The following is a 16,257-nucleotide window of genomic DNA, read 5'->3' on the forward strand; positions in this document are numbered from 1 at the left end:
CAGAGTGTAATACTAAACCTTTATAGCTATGGATTCAATACAAACAATCACACAGACGGTCAAGGCTACTGTCGTACCATGTCACAGACAAACAACTCGGGGATAGTTTAAACTTTTTGGCAAGTCTTGAAAAATGATTTTAAGTACAGTCTCATTGTGAATTAATTTGACAAGGCTGAACTAAAAAAAGACGCACGGGTCAACATGGATTCATAGGTACCAAAGAATATTAATTACCTCTTTAGAAGTGTGGCCTCTGATTTTCTGTTTACGGAAATCACAGAAATAGCTATATGACAATTGACACAGAACATAATATACCCTCACCTACAGAATATTATACAAACTGTACTTTTCCCTGGTAATTGTTTGGCGAGTGTTTGGAAGAGATAACAAACACAAAATCTCACGTTACGAAATCTCGCTTTGACGGCACATTGGCGCTTGATCTCGCAAGATTCGGTGAGATATTTGCGTACCCTTTTGAATTCTGAACCAGAGAAAAATATGCTTATTTACTAGATTTAACTTAATTAATCCACCTTAATCTTTTTGCCATGGTTTTGGGACGTTAAATATGTCAGTTTTTAACATCAAATAAGGGAAAGCCGGTGAAATTTAAATGGGTGCACCTTAAAACTGAATTTTTGAACATTTTGATTGAAAAATTAAAAGACTAAAATGTGTATCCACACTTTTAAAATTGTATTAATATAAAATGATATTTCAAAATAATATTTAAGTTGTGTGAATAAACGTGAGGCTTAGTCCGTGTCATATCACCTTATATTACATCAGTTTGCGCAAGTATTGAGGTTTTAGTCTCTTTTCCCAGCTGTTTACGTGGAGAAACCTGCATGTAATGGTATATATTTTTTAGTTTTTTATATTTGCAATGATGACCTTTTCATATGTAACAAAAATTAAAACACATCAAATGATAGAATACATTGACAAAGGGCAAATACATACAATAAAAGTAAAGAGACAAATATATTCCCTGTCATATTAAAATTTACGCTTGATTTCAATTTATTTAAAGAAACAACAATATTTCTATTTCCGTTTCAGGACATGAGTTTATTTAGTATTTTCTGTCCGCAATCACAGAAAATCGGAGGCCCTACTTGAGTATGTGAAAATATTTAATTAATGAATTAAACTAAACTAGTTGTTTCAATTTATTATTGCCAAATAATTAGTGATCGACCGACACATCGGCCGGCCGATATTATCGGCTGATTTTTGCGTTTTTTACGTGCCGATGCAGTCTGCTGCGTTCGCGATCCGCATTATTTACAGAGAGCAGAAATATTTTTTACTTGTTTTACTACATCACCTCTTTTGTTAAATATTTTTTACTTGTCGTTCTACCTCACCTTTGTTCATTTCAATAAATGTTCCTTTTTCAAAAATTGAGACTCGTACCATTCATTATCATCATTGTGTAGTTTTTATTATGTAAATTGAGGGAGCAAAAGTTGTATCGGCTCAAGAAAATCGGCAGTATCCGTATCGGTCATCGGCTAAGGGTGATGGGAAAAAAAAATTGTTATTGGTATCGGCCCTAAAAAATCCATATCGGTCGATCCCTACAATTAATGATTCTTCCCCCCCCACCCTCGTCCTAACTCTCTGTGTGTATGTGATTCATGCATAGCTAATCATATGAAACAGCATATTATGGTAATGGTGCTCTCAGTTAGTGGGCAGTCATAATGATTTCATTAGCTCAACCAGCATGCTTCTGAGCCACGGGGGACCACCATACTGATTCCTCTACTTTATACGCATGCACACACACAAACAAACTCATTATTTATCCAAGAAGATCAATTGAAAGCTATTTTTATAAATGATTAATCATTGAGGCCAATACAATAATATCAGATACATAATAGATTCTGGGTTCGTTTAAAGTTTTGTAACACCAAGTAAAGCTTTTTTAGAGGATTCTAGACTAGATCAAGTGATTAAATGTATTTAGAACAGGATTGATGGTCTTAAGTATTTGATACCTTGGGCTTCAGATTTTCAGTGATTATGGAAAACAGACGGAAGAGAAAACATCACATTTTAACCTGATTTTTCCTATTATTATTTAACAGAATCCAATTTGCCATTTTTTACATGATTTTGGGTCATTTAGTATGTAGGAAATCAAATAAAATGAAGGAACCTCATTAAAACATTTACGGCTATACCCTGTAAATGGAATTTTGGAAGATTTTTAATGGAAAATCAGACCCAAAATATATTATCAGTTTTTTGTTTGCTACCGAGGTTTTCTAATCATAATGGTAGATTATTGTTATACATCAATAGCTGCTGAGTGTAGGTTTCAAAAAATGAAATATAGCTGGCAAAAAAAAGATCTTTATAAAATGTTTATATTTTATAGAACAGATTAAGCATTTGTCATTTGTATATTGGCAAATATATATATACAGATATGATAAAATTCCCATTTCATACATTATTTAAAAACTTGGTTTGTCACTTACATTATAATTAAACAAATTTGGACTTTATTACTGTCTGCCTTTCAGCCACTTTAAAGAGCAAGGAGAGAACTTTACAGTCAAAACACTTTCTTTTTAATTATCAATTAAAATGGCTCAATACAAAGGCCATAACCTGCCAATATTGGTTCCTAGAAATTATAGAAAGGAGTCGAAACTGAGGCAGCACTTTTCATTCACTAGTTCTTTATTATTTTTATTTCCCGCCATAAAGTGGTAGGGGGATATAGGTTTGGGCTCCGTGCGTCCGTCAGTTTCTCAGAAATTGTTTAAGATACAATAACCAAATTCAGTGTGTGGCTTCAGGGTATCAATACCTTGATGGAGTTCGAAAATGAGAAGCGCACAATTATTTTTTTCAGAGTTATTGCCCTTGTTCTGTTTTTATTGGGCGGGGAATGTTGATAACTGTCTTATAGTTTTTTGTTTTTTTCTTACTAGGATAAACGTGGCACCATTCAAACTTCCCCAGTGCCAGTATTTATTTTAGTTCAAACTTAACCTGCTGAACTTAGGCACACCCTAAACGTCAGTAACAATAAATGTTTCTCTGAGTAGCAACAAGGAGTAGAAAATAATCAAATGAACTTATTTAACTTTAAGAATAATAGTCTTTTGTTAACTAAATATATTAACTGATATGGTTTGATTTGTAGAAAAAGTGCCTGTAATTAAACTCAGATTTCGTATAGCTGTTTGCTCGTATCATTAGATAACAAAGCACAAGACAATACAAGGACAAAGACGTCGTTCTAAAGGAAGCCCATATTGTATATAAAACTCCTCCTTCCTTGTGTTTCATACCGATTCATGTTGTTGATTTATATAAAGTGAATTTTAAAGGCAGACAATCTGTCTTGCATATTTTTTCACACGTGGAAAATGGATATTAAATTGTCCAATTTTCCTAAACCACGTTAAAAAATCTTTCTCAATTATTTTAATAGCTCAGTTTGCTTTAGAATTTGGCCAGATAAAGAAATAATTGTTAGCTCGATACTTTAATGTTTTATCCGTAATGTATGAGTCATTTGTTTGTTGTAACCTAGTTTCTGAACAATGAGATTATTTCAGCAGAGCTGGGAGAGATAAAACCTACCTTTTTATTCCGTCTTTGCACGATATGGACAAAGCTGCAGTGCTATTGGACAGATTGAGAAGCAAAAATATATTCAGTTTTACAGAATCCTCGCTGACTACTGATTATAGAGATGCATTAAAGTCAGGAACAGAGCCATAACAGAACAGGACAACTTGTTATAATATGGGTTAGGAATCTGTATGAAGACTATTTCGATGTTTGGTTGCATTCAGGAGTTGTTGATCTGCACTGCTGCCCCACCCCCTGTTTCTGTACTCCACAGGTATGCAAGTACAGCTTGATTCTTAGCTTTAACTCTACAGTGCATGTTTTGGCCTGTTCTTTCTTTCACACTCAGACATTCTGCTCTCCCTCTAAAAATGTGATCATAAGGTATTCCTTCAAGGTTTCCCGCTGCATGCTGAGCTACAAGTAGGAGAGATATTGACTTCTCCCTATTTTTACACTAGCTCAAGCTTGGTATATGCGTTTCTTTGGCTCTGACGGACATAAGAGCGGTTAAAACGCTTTAAGATCAGTTTTCTCGAATAGTCGCCTTGTTTGAGCGGTGTGAACACACAACCAAAGTCTAGAGCGAATCAAACTGGTGAATTCTAGAGCAATTGTATTTTGTTGGTCTCCGTGCCCTTCCAAGAAGCCAATAGCTCTTCATCTGCACCATAAACTCAAATGGACTTGGCACAGACTAAAAAAAGGAAGTGTAGGAGATTATGTATAACGCACAGCATTGTGGGTGAGAAAGTGACCAAGTAGAATATCAACATGTGCTCATTTGAACCATAAAACTTGCTGAAACGTATTTTATTCTCACATTTTGAAGATTTTCGGAGTCCCTCCCATGTGCTACTGACAACACTTCCTGGTCACTTCAAAACAACGATTTACAAAAGTGTTAAACTAATGGAAGTCAAGAAGAGATGCTTTTGTTTAGAAAGGGATATTTGATTTTTAGCTTGAAGCCCGTCCCAGGATGATTTTACATTCCGCTCGCAATGCATCATGGGACGGTTGAGTATGACTAGTGTGCCCAACGTCCCCAAAAATGTCCCCATACAGTTTAATTCAATTCAACTCAACTTTATGTATATAGCGCAAAATACAACAAAGTCATCTCAAAGCGCTGAACAAAATATAAAGTTCATAGTAAGAAGGAAAGAACCCAATAACTTCTGGGTTATTCTTACCTACTCAATCTTTGCATACTATCTAATGTGATCATACTACATACTCATTTTGACTTGTCTTACTAGTATGAGTAGTATCTTACTATGACATTTACAACACAGCCCAAGACTTGCCCGAGACCAGAATGCACCGAGACAAAGACAAGACTAAGACCTTTGGGAGTCGAAGCCGAGTCAAGACCAAGAAAAACTGAGACAAGACCATAAAAATCAATAAAAAAAAAACATGACAAGGTTGAACAGTTAAAGGACATTTTCTTTCTCTTTGTTTTTGGTTCCTTTTAAATAGATTTGACTGACTAAAGAAAGATGTCTCCAACTCTTTCAAAGCAGAACATGGACAAATGTCAACTCTTAACAAATTGGTTTAACTAAATTCTTAGGAAAAAATAAACTCTTGTATGTATTAAAAAGTCCAGAATTATTTTAGCCCCAAGCATCTACTCAAAGAAAGTAATAAAAAAATATCTAAGAAATTATCTCTCATTATTGTGGCATTTAGCAAAATGAAATAATGTTGGAAATCCTAACTGACCTGAAACAGGAGAGGTTTAGTCTAATTTAACTTCAGACTAGGGGTGGGAACCTCTGATGTACCTCACGATACAATACACGATACAGAGCTCACGATAACGATTATCTCACGATATGACGATACTGCGATTATCGCTATATAGGTCAGAAATCAATCTACAATAATCTGACATAAGAAAAAAAGATCAAGTGAAAAAATTAAATTTTTATTTTACATCTCTGAAAGACAATGAATTGAAAAAGTGACACTATTTTAGTGCAACATTTCTGTAAATAAGTGTCAACATACCAATGTAAACAAATAAGTATCTCCAATAGTGCTTTACGTAAACAAAAAATAGGGTATTTCTTACCAGTGACACCATTATAGTGCAATATTGCACTAAACAATATATTGGTTCCTTCAACAGTGACAACATTTCTGTGAAGACGTACCTGCACATTTTAGTGAAATAGCAGAAAAGGTTTTGAAAATAATAAAATAAATCTTATATCAAAAAATAAATAAATTAGTTTTTTCTTTGTTTTTTTTTTTTTAAAAATCGATACTTGGCGCCAGCATATCGATAATGGATTGTGTGAAAAATATCGCGATATATAGCCTACTTCAGACAGTGAGAAAAAAAGTCTTTTTGCACAGTGTATGTAAACTTCTGCTTTCAACTGTATCTCATGTAACTGTATCAGAGGCTTTTTGGAGCAGATAAAAATGTGTGCTCTATAAGCAAACCGGCCAAATCAGGGTGATAAAATGATCCGCCAAGCCTGGGACTGTACTGGTTTGAAAGCAGCCATAATGTTTCACAAGCTAAAGTTAAATAAGGGCAGAAACGGCAGTCCTCAAACATCTGGATACAGGTCAGAGCTGCTGTTTCCATCTCATGCTGTTTTGATATTTTCACTGCCAGTTGCCTCTCCCTCTCTCCACTCGTTTCCTTGATAATAATCTTGAATCCTAGTCCACAAAACTGGCTTTTTAAAAACAAATCTGCCCAATCAAAAATGCCCCGCTTGTTTAGCCCTCAGACGCAGACGACGTAGACTTAAAGTAGAAGCGAGCAGTGGAAATGCAGCACAGCGCTAGGGGAAGGGCTGACAACACGCAAAAGTGTGGTGCTCTTTTTGTTGACATCTGGGTCCGCCCCAGCCTTTCTCGACTTGAACTCACAGCCTGAGGATACAGATGAGCCTTTCCTCCACTGAAGTAAATAAAGGCCTCAGTGTAAGACAGTTGCCAGAGGGACATTGCAGCTCAAATGTTTGACTTCTGAGTAGATGGCTGCCTGCTTTGAAAAGGATCCTGTGATCACATACGGAATGACACACAAACCTCAAAGACATACTGTTTATATAATAATCTATATATAAGTGTAGCCACATTGTTAGCTACACTTTTAATAAGATATCTTCCAATCATTAATTACAAGCATGTCAAACCTTTCTCAGGCAACACCACCTGTGTGGTACTTCTGTCCCATTGGCTCACCAATTGTAGAGCTTCCAATTTTCCTTTCAAAATTTTGTAAATTTTCCCATTTCTTTCAATTTCGGCATCCGTTTTTCTATTTAATTTTTGTTTTATCAGTTTTCCTAATCAGATGTAATTACAGAAATTGTGCCACACATGCTTATTACATTTGAGTTAACTTTTGAAATTAATTTTATATATCTATGCTTAAGCAGTGCACCGGAAGGCACGCACTGGAATAAATCAAGATTCTTTACGAGATTTGACATCCGTCCATTTTAACCTTGCTAGATATTAGGGCACTAATTTTATGGTGAATATTAGCATTAAAATGCACGACATTGTCCCAAAATTTGAAGTTGAGAGTTTAGTCTTTGTCGTATAACTGTTTTCAATTCATGGGTTGAATTCCATTGTATTATATTAATCAGATTTGGTATTTTTGTTTCTTTGCCCACAGTGAAAAATTGCTGTGTAATTGCATGATATTGTCCCAAAACATGCATGGAATGGTATATTCCGTGTCATGTTGCAGTTTCTGCTTGATTTTGTTTAAAATAGTATTTTAAAAAAACAAATTGCCATTTTTGTTTAAAAAAGGCAATACCAAAATTTTTGTCTGTTTTTTGCGAAAATTTCAGATAATCTTAACCCTAAAATAGTGCACACAGGATGACTAAAGAAGCATAAAGAAAGTATAAAACAACATCTTTTTTTGTACCTTAGGCTTGAAGTTACGCAAGATTTTTTTTATTCTGTATCAGCTGTTGCAGTTTTACTTCTTGGAATCACTAGATTATCCTCTCTGTATCCTCCGCATGGGACATCTAATCTCTCTCCTGCTCGCTCCAGTCACTCAAAGCAATATACAGCGAGTTGCGAGAGAAAACATCACTCTGGTACGCATTAGAAGTTGCAATAATAATGTCTTCAGACACGTCAAACGTGCCTCCAATGCCTTCTCGTGTTGTCTGTAGGATCACATGACAAGGATATTCGAGAAGGCACATCTGTCTGATATTGGCTGCTATATCGGTTGCATTTCAAGGAAGAAATATGTTAAGAAAAGTACTTTAAAGGTATGTTTTGCAATAACTGTGCATGCATTTGTTAATTGACAATACAACATGACTGATGTTGTAACCATAACTAGCACAAGGAGATGGATATGATTTCATACGATCCATTTAAAAGCTTTTTGATTAGGTTGCTGTGGTCAGCCTGGAAGAGTTTCCCAACAAACACAATATCTAAACTGGCTTGTGTTTTTGGTGAGAAACTTAGCTTTTTCATTGTCAAAATGCTCAAATCGGAAAGAAAAATATCTTCATTATGTCGCAAGACACAGACACGTACAGACTGTAGTCTGTCTGTGGCTTCTGCATTGTGGCTATAGTTATTACCAGTGCTGTCTGCTTCAGAGGCTGTAAAACAAGGCCACAGGGCAGTCGTCACAAAAAAAAGTTTTCAGAGGAGCTGCTGAGTCAGCCCTTTGTGACACATAAAGGCAAATGTTACACATGCAACTCAGGCGTCTCGTTCCAACCAATGAGGCTCTTTTGTCTGTGATGTTTTGAATGAACTTGGTTATAAAGTTGACGACTAGAGGAACAATGTTACACTGTTGGCTGTTGTTACTGCGCTAAACATTTGGCTGCTTGTTTTCATCGGTTTTTCCTCAGGTTCAGTGTGTGTGTGTGTGCGCGTGTGTGTGTGAGACTTTGAAATGTGTGAGTGATATTGACAGCCACGGTCGTTGGGAAATCCTCAAGCATGTGTGTCAGAGCTGAGAACACGAGGAGAAGTAGAACCTGTGAGAGACGGAGACGAGCAAGGCAGACTCGGTACTATTTTCCGGGCCATGCCATGAGGCTGCGAGGCTGCAGGGAGGGATAATAACAGAAGCTGTTACATTCTTGTGGTTTCTCGATTTCAGCATGAGGCAGGGGGGCCAGCACTGGTTGAGTCACAGCTGATTCGCCTGCTTTCTCTCTACCCACAAGTCTCCTCGCAGCCATGGAAGCTGTTCTCTATACAGGACAATACATGACATTAATTACAGGACCCCAAGTCTGCATGTGCATTTTATCACCTTTTTGCCTGAGCAGAATCCTAATTACTGTTGAATGCTGAGTCTTTTGAATGAATCACTGACCGAATGTGTCTGTGTTTGACTTCTGCTGTATGCAAAAACAGTTTGATAAGTAATAGTGTTTTTTAAATCAGTTCTGGCATGGAACGTATTTCCCTTGCCTTACAGTCACTTTTTCATTATGCAACTGTTGTTCATGGTTTAAACAATCATTCTTTATCACATAAAGACATAGTGGAGGCCTCATAGTTCAATAAATTTAAGATAATTTGCTCGAAAAAGAATGTACAAGGTTGAAATTGCCACATGAAGTTTGTTTTGATCTCCACTGTAAACACTGTCTCATTGACACTGTCAGAAAAGTTTGGTGCATTTGTATTGTGGGATGTGGATTCCTGTAGAGCAGGGGTTATTAAATGGGGGTATGCAATGGCACTACAGGGGGTACTTGAGAGAGAGAAATTGGAAAATGAACAAATGAAAGCATTAAAAATTGAGTTTTATAATGTTTATTTTGAAGTTAGAAATGATGATCATAATTTTGGTGTTAAAGCTGATCTTTTAAGTCTTGGCCAGGAGGGAAATGACTACAAACGATAAAAACTATAAAATGAATCCATTTAGGATTCACTATTTCTGTTACTGTTTCATTCCACTCTTTTATAATGACATTCTTTAAAATGTGTTTTTTCATAAACGTCTGAGCAAAATGTTGTCGCACAAAGGGGCTACTTGGATTCTGAAATAAGAGAAAGGGGGTACTTGCTGGTAATGCAGAATTAACTGATTAATCACATCAATATTGAGGTTTTCACTACTGCGATAATTAGGGCTGAAGGATTATGGAAAATAATCTATTTGCGATTTTTTTGTTTCCTCAATATTGTGATTTAATATTTCAATTAACACAAGCAATAAATCAATCTGTTTCATACTAAACAATTTCAGATTTATTTAAACTTTAAATAAATATGAAATGTAAATTTGAAAGCACAGATTACAACAATAAAGCAAACAAATCTGTGGCTTTACCTCTTCAACATTAGGGATGCGTATTATACTACTACACTTATTCAATCCGGTACTTTATCGATACCTTACTTTTTTAAATCAATGAAAAAACACAAAATAACAAAAAACAAATAATGAACATCAGTCTGTTTATTTTTGAATATTTTTAACAATATGGCACACATAATAAATGAAAAAATACAAAATATTCTAAATAAAACACTATAAATGTATAAATAAAACAGTAAAAAAAACGTATAAATAATCTTTTTATATTAACAAAGCACTACACCAACTATTTAAACAATACAAATATTCAAACCAAGCCTATCAAACAACTCAACAATGAAAAATTGTACAAAAGTAGAATTAGTGAGCTGTACCTCTGATGGCTGCTGCTGCACTGGCTCGTGACAACGAGGTTGATTTATCCCTGTTTTGCCATATTAACTCAACGTTTTAGCTGTAAAATACTATATGATCGCAAGTCACCACTCGAACTAAATGGTGCCGGCAGCCGAGGCACTGTAGCGGCCAATGTGCCGGGAAACCTACTAAAAGAAAAGAAAAGGACTGCTACGCCGAGATGACCCAGCGGCCCACGAAGCAGCGGGTTTGTCTACCTGCACTCGCCGCCACTGGAGCAGACCGAGGCAACGCGACAGACGGCAGAAGCGTGGCTGCCACGGAGGACTATCCGCTAGGCTAAAGGCTAGGTTGCGGAGAACCCTGCACGGCGCACACACTTTACTCATCTGCTTCTGCTGCTCTGGTTTTGCAGCGGCACACACTTTTCTGACTCAAAATCACAATAGCCGCTTAAATAGCCATGTGTTTTACTGTAGTGTGCAGTTTTTTGGCTGAAAACAATTATAAATGTGTAGATGGCGTCTACAGACATGCCTACTCATGAGGCGAGGCACTGTCTACTAGGGATATAATGATTCACTCAACTCCTGATACGTTTCGATTCACGATACTGGGTTCACGATAGGATTCTCTCACGATTTATTTTACAAAATGGGAATGTAGACAAATATTCCGTTATTTTTTAAAATACTGTATTATTTTCCTTTTATATTTAATTGCCAAAAGTATCCCTTGATAAACTATTCAAAACAATGCAATTTAACTAAAAATAAATCTTGAATGAAATAAATAAAGGAATAATACAAATGAAGAAGAAGCCTATTAATTTAAATTCTGGTTCTATAGTAAACAATGCAAAACTGCATAATAGTTCTTTTTCTTTTAAAAGTGCAACTGAAAATGTATTTTGTGCCTTAACAATTGGACTTTAAAAAAAAAAAAAAAACAGTCTGCACTGCATTTACGTCAGATATTTGTTTGAACCAGCAGAGGGCGCTGGTAACCCAGTGGTCGGTTGGCATGCAGATATCCTTGCAGTGAAGAAGAGATGCTACGCTAGCAGACAGAGCTAATAGAAAAACGTGACTTTTACAGATATTCACGTAATATTACAGATGTTCTTTCGGTGCTAAAGGGGTAAGGAATCATTCATGAACATGTTTAAGAGTTGATGGCGGCCAGAAAGAAACTAGTAGCAGATTACGCCCGCCGCCTACACTTTTTTAGACGAGAAGGATATATAGTGCCCTCTGCTGTTTAAAAAAAAACGTACCGCGATTAAATTTTCAGCGCATCGATTTGAACTGTGATACCTATGAATCGATTTTTTAACTGCCTTACGATAAATCGTTACATCCCTACTGTCTACAGTAGCCCCTCCCATCAGTCAGCTCTCCATGCGGGTTCTTAAGGAGGATTGACAGGCAGCACGGCAGTATCATTGTTTGTCTGAGGCTTGAGGATTAACGCGACCTTAAAAATACCGGTAACAGCCTTAGCGATAACCTAACCTCAGATCCTGAGGTTTTTTCTTCAGTCTCTATCATTTCAGTGATATTGCAATCTCAATATCTGTCAGAAAAATTGCTATTAAGTTTTTTGTCAAAATTGTGCAGCCCTACTTGCTGGGCCAAAAATGTTTTAGAACCATTGCCTTAGATTAATGCATATAAGTGTTTTTACTTCATTCTTACTGTAATTTCTTGAGTTTGCCTCTAAAAATAAACTCTGCTACAGTGACTTCCCAACACATTTCTGGAGTTTACTCTGAAAGTTGTGGCAAAACAATGGTGGATGTTTTTTGAGGGGTTTACAAAGAAAGATCCGACATGTAAGAGTTTCGTTAGTAAAACCATTTTGCAACAATGTAGAGGACGACAGGTGTTCAAACCCGGCTCTTGAGGGCCGCCAATGCAGCAGCTTTTAGTTGTTCTCCTGCTCCAACACAATCCTCATGGGTAGAGAAGAGTTTTTCTGATGCCAACTCATGCTGGTACAGTGACTTCTATCTCCTCTTCATTTCTGGTGTTGTTGATCTGGTGTTAAGACCGGTGCAGATTCCACCATTTTAGAAGTAGATCAGAAGCTGAAAAAATGGTGTGCATGTGCACCCTTGATTTAAGCCTCGAATAGCTCCGACGTTACACTAATCTTCTTTTGTAAAGTCTTATTATAGCAAAAAGGGCTGACTCGATAAAGTTCATGAACCTTGGTCCGGAGGATTTTGTTTTCTAGCATTGCTTACAATCGGATTCCAGACAACCAGGTGAGAATCATGGTATCTAAAGGTGCTCCAGTGTCACACAGTGTTGACTATGGTGCTTTCCGTAGAGTTTCCCTATTGTAACGGTATTGAGAACAAACCAAATCACAGTGACCCCTGCCAAAACTGGATTTAATAAAGAAAAAGCTTGCTGTTTGGGGGATTAGCATTAGCTTTTTCAGTTTCCCATGTGAGTTAGAACCACGTTGTTGTACATGATTCAACCTAGGGCTTAATCTCGAGGCCAACTGTCTGTGTCATCTAGTATGTACAAAGTCAAAACAAGTGTCTCTTTCGCCGTTTTTCAAACGATATTCTCTATTTTCTCAACACAGAGGTGACTCTTTGGTACGCCCACGTCTTCCTGTTTTGGCCGGGTTTACCCACCACAATATGTTCCACCTGCCTTTATACCTTCATCCTCTACCTCTTCATGTAAGCACTGCTTCAGAGCCATTTACTCGCACCTCTCCCACACACATGCATGGTGTTACACATTCAATGGCTGTAGTATTTATTTAATAATATCTGTGTAGTTTGGTCGCTTGAATTTTATTGTGATCTATTGGATGAATGAGTTGGTTTGTAAAGTACAATGTACACCAGGGGTGTCAAACTCATTTTAGTTCAAGGGCCAAATACAGACCAGTTGGATCACAAGTGAGCTGCAGGTTTTAGATGGGAAAACGAACAATTTCAACATTATGTGCCCAAGTTTGCACTTCTAGTTATAAATTAGAAATAAAGCATGGAAGGCATCAACAATATTTAAGCAATAAGTGACAGATACTTAAATGTCCTTTGATTCATTTATTTTGTGGCCAAATTGTTTTTAATTTGGGCAGAGTTTGTGGAATTATTTGAGAAAAATTGCAGGATTTTGGAAAGACTAAGAGAGGTCTTTAAAGAACAATTTACAACTGAATTAGTTTCACTAATTTTCCCGTTCTTCTGCGGGCCGAATCGGATGCTCAGAAGGTCCGGATTTGGCCCCCAGGCCTAGAGTTTGACACACGTGGTTTTCGGGAACTTATCATTCATACCTACCTGTTCTTTTATAAATGAAAACAAAGGAATATGACGCTGATCAGACTAATGCCCAGGGTACACCTCTACTTGGGCAAGGCAAGGAAGGGTAAATGTTTAAATGGTGCAACAGAAAACATACTTGATCCATTATTTATTATTTGTAAGTCATAAGGAGACTGTTTATTATTCTGGGAGTTAACGTTGATTACAAAGGGAAAGCCTCTGATTTTCCCAAGAATTAACTTCCTGAAATCAATTTTTTTTACGTTTTTACCGTAATTTCGCCATTAAACCTTTTGTTATTCCCTGTTATGCGTTTTTGGCATGATTTGGAGCATTTAGTTTGTCAGTTATTAACATAGAATTTAGGAAAGCCGATAAAATGGAAATATAAGAAAAATGCGAATATCTCAAAAAAGCATTTGGGGAAATTTGGAAAGGAAAAATGGAAGTCCTACAAGACGCACACAAATTAAAGCTGGGAAGCATTACAGAGCCTCAATGATGACGGTTTTGCTAAAATGAAGAAAAGATTTTTAAATGTTGAAGACTTTTTTTCCTTTGTGTAGATAATTGCAGTGAAGACATGAATAAGAGAGAAAATGTGCAACAAGATGCAAACGTTATTTTATGGCTTTTAGACCTTTTTCTTTCCTTTTTTACTTCATCAAATGAATGTAAAATAGAGTTATGAAGAAGAGGTGTAAGGTTCTGTCAAACGCAAAGGTTAAATCTGTATTATTTAAACCACTGACATTTAAGCAGCCTCTATTCCCTTTGCTGTTTGTTTTTCCTTGTGCTGTCAGAGACCAAGATCTAAAGAGCTCTCAAAAAGCTTTCAGAAGTCACCTAATGGATGCAGTGAGCCACGTTAATAATTTAAGAAAAGAAATAAAAGCTAGCAAATTCGTTTGTCTAAACATTTGTTTTTAAGTGACACACCTGGAGAATTTGTATTTATTGGTTGTGTGCCCTAACAAATTAATTAATTTAGCTATACCCCCTTTTGGATAGATATTATTTTTATTATAACATTGTCTTAAACATAGAAGGTTGATATTATTTCTTGTGATGGGCGACAATTTTTAAACAATGGTTTCCTGTGATTACAGCAAATATTTTACCACAAATTCAGTATGAACACATCAAATGTAATGTGTTTAAAATAATGACAAATCTGAGTATTAGGGTTTATATGTTGTTTTGTACTTTTATGTTTCTTTTGTTATTTTGTATGTTTTATAAATACATTTTGTGTATATGTTGTCTTTTTGTGGCTTTATGCTGTTTTGGTTGGGCAGATCTCCACTGACTTTGTATTAATTTTTATTTTAACATAATCCTTTATGCTGTTGGATCCAAAAAACCTAAATTATCGAATAGATATCTTGCTTTGGTTTGCCACAGTAATAAAAATTAGAAGGTAAGAAGTTAAGTTACGTTACAGTTTAGCTTAAACTTGATGTGCGTCTTATAGAAAAACTAAAGCCTCTTCATCGTTTTCAGTTCACCAACAACCTGCTGGCTCTTTTCCAACCAACAGCAAGTACAGATTCAAAAAGTCGGTCTAAAGGTGGACTGGTAATGAAGAAATTAGCTGGAATTTGATGAGATGAGTTGAATGCTCAAGTGTTACGACCTGAACAGCTTCAGTGTCTAAGAATAGCATTGCAGGGTCATGGTGAGAGTGCTGGAGACTGAACGTTGTTACTGACATCAGTCCCTCAACTTAGCATCATGTTGACCAACTTTATTTCATTATGGTGCTAATTGGAAGCTGGAGAAAAACCTTGTTCCACTGCTTATATTAGCAAACAACTTAAAGAGCTTAAAAGAAGAAGACAAAAGTCCTTTTCACAACAAACTCTCTTCTGTTGTGGGCTCACTTGATATCTCAACACGAGAGCTGCACATTGGTGTTTATTAAAGCTACAGTCACTCTCAGAGCAAGTGGGTATGTGGATGAAAACCTTATTTCCTATTTAACTTTAAAATCAATCTCTGCTGAACAGAATAAATTAATAATCTGTAAAGTCATTGGATGGATTGAGTTGTATCAAGTTACGGACTGTAAGGGCTCACTGAACAACATTGAGAGTTCTTTTAATAGTTTAAGATGAAAAATGATTGCTATCATGTAATATAAGCATGGGGAAAATGTGAGCCCTTTAATATTGTGGAGTTTCATTGAATGTATGTTTTCATTTGGAGATATCTACAACTGAATTAGTTGGTAAATGACACAATGATTCATGGCTTTTCTGATTTTTTTTTTTTTTTTGCGTGCTTGAATTGGATTCTCTCAATGGCCAGATTTGGCCCCCAGGCCCTGACTTTGCCACATAATGTTATTATTGCTTTACTATAGTTATCATAAATTGACCCCTACCTGTCGCATATTCCAGTTAAATTTGCCGTTTTAACACTAAGCACCAACATTTTACTATTAAAACACCCAATAAAAATGTCCTGAAGACATGTAATCAATTCTGGAGATAAATATTGTTAAGTTTAGAACAGGGACTGAAGAGTTTAGTGTAACCTCGACCCACACGCACGCACGCACGCACGCGCACACACACGTGGCCTCCGTGCTGGTGGTAGCGGAGCCGCTCTGCTGCTAACCTCACAGTGGGAGGGCGTGGGCTCAGAACAGAACACCTGGCCTCCCCGCTGGTGGGGC

The 16,257-nt window shown here is 36.5% G+C and overlaps 1 protein-coding gene across 3 annotated transcripts in view; it reads left to right on the plus strand.

Annotated features, from left to right (window-relative positions):
• ptpn4a (protein tyrosine phosphatase non-receptor type 4a) overlaps positions 1-16,257 on the plus strand; it is a 79,971-nt gene that overhangs the window by 4,879 nt on the left and 58,835 nt on the right. The window contains exon 2 of one of the 3 annotated variants that reach the window (XM_028435973.1): positions 12,881-12,980. The exons of the other annotated variants lie outside the window; for them this stretch is intronic. The gene's annotated coding sequence lies outside the window, so the exon portion shown is untranslated. The remainder of the gene's footprint in view (positions 1-12,880; positions 12,981-16,257) is intronic. 3 annotated transcript variants of the gene reach the window in all.

Source organism: Gouania willdenowi, chromosome 21 (genome assembly GCF_900634775.1).
Source record: "Gouania willdenowi chromosome 21, fGouWil2.1, whole genome shotgun sequence".
In the NCBI taxonomy this organism is placed as follows: Eukaryota; Metazoa; Chordata; class Actinopteri; order Blenniiformes; family Gobiesocidae; genus Gouania; species Gouania willdenowi.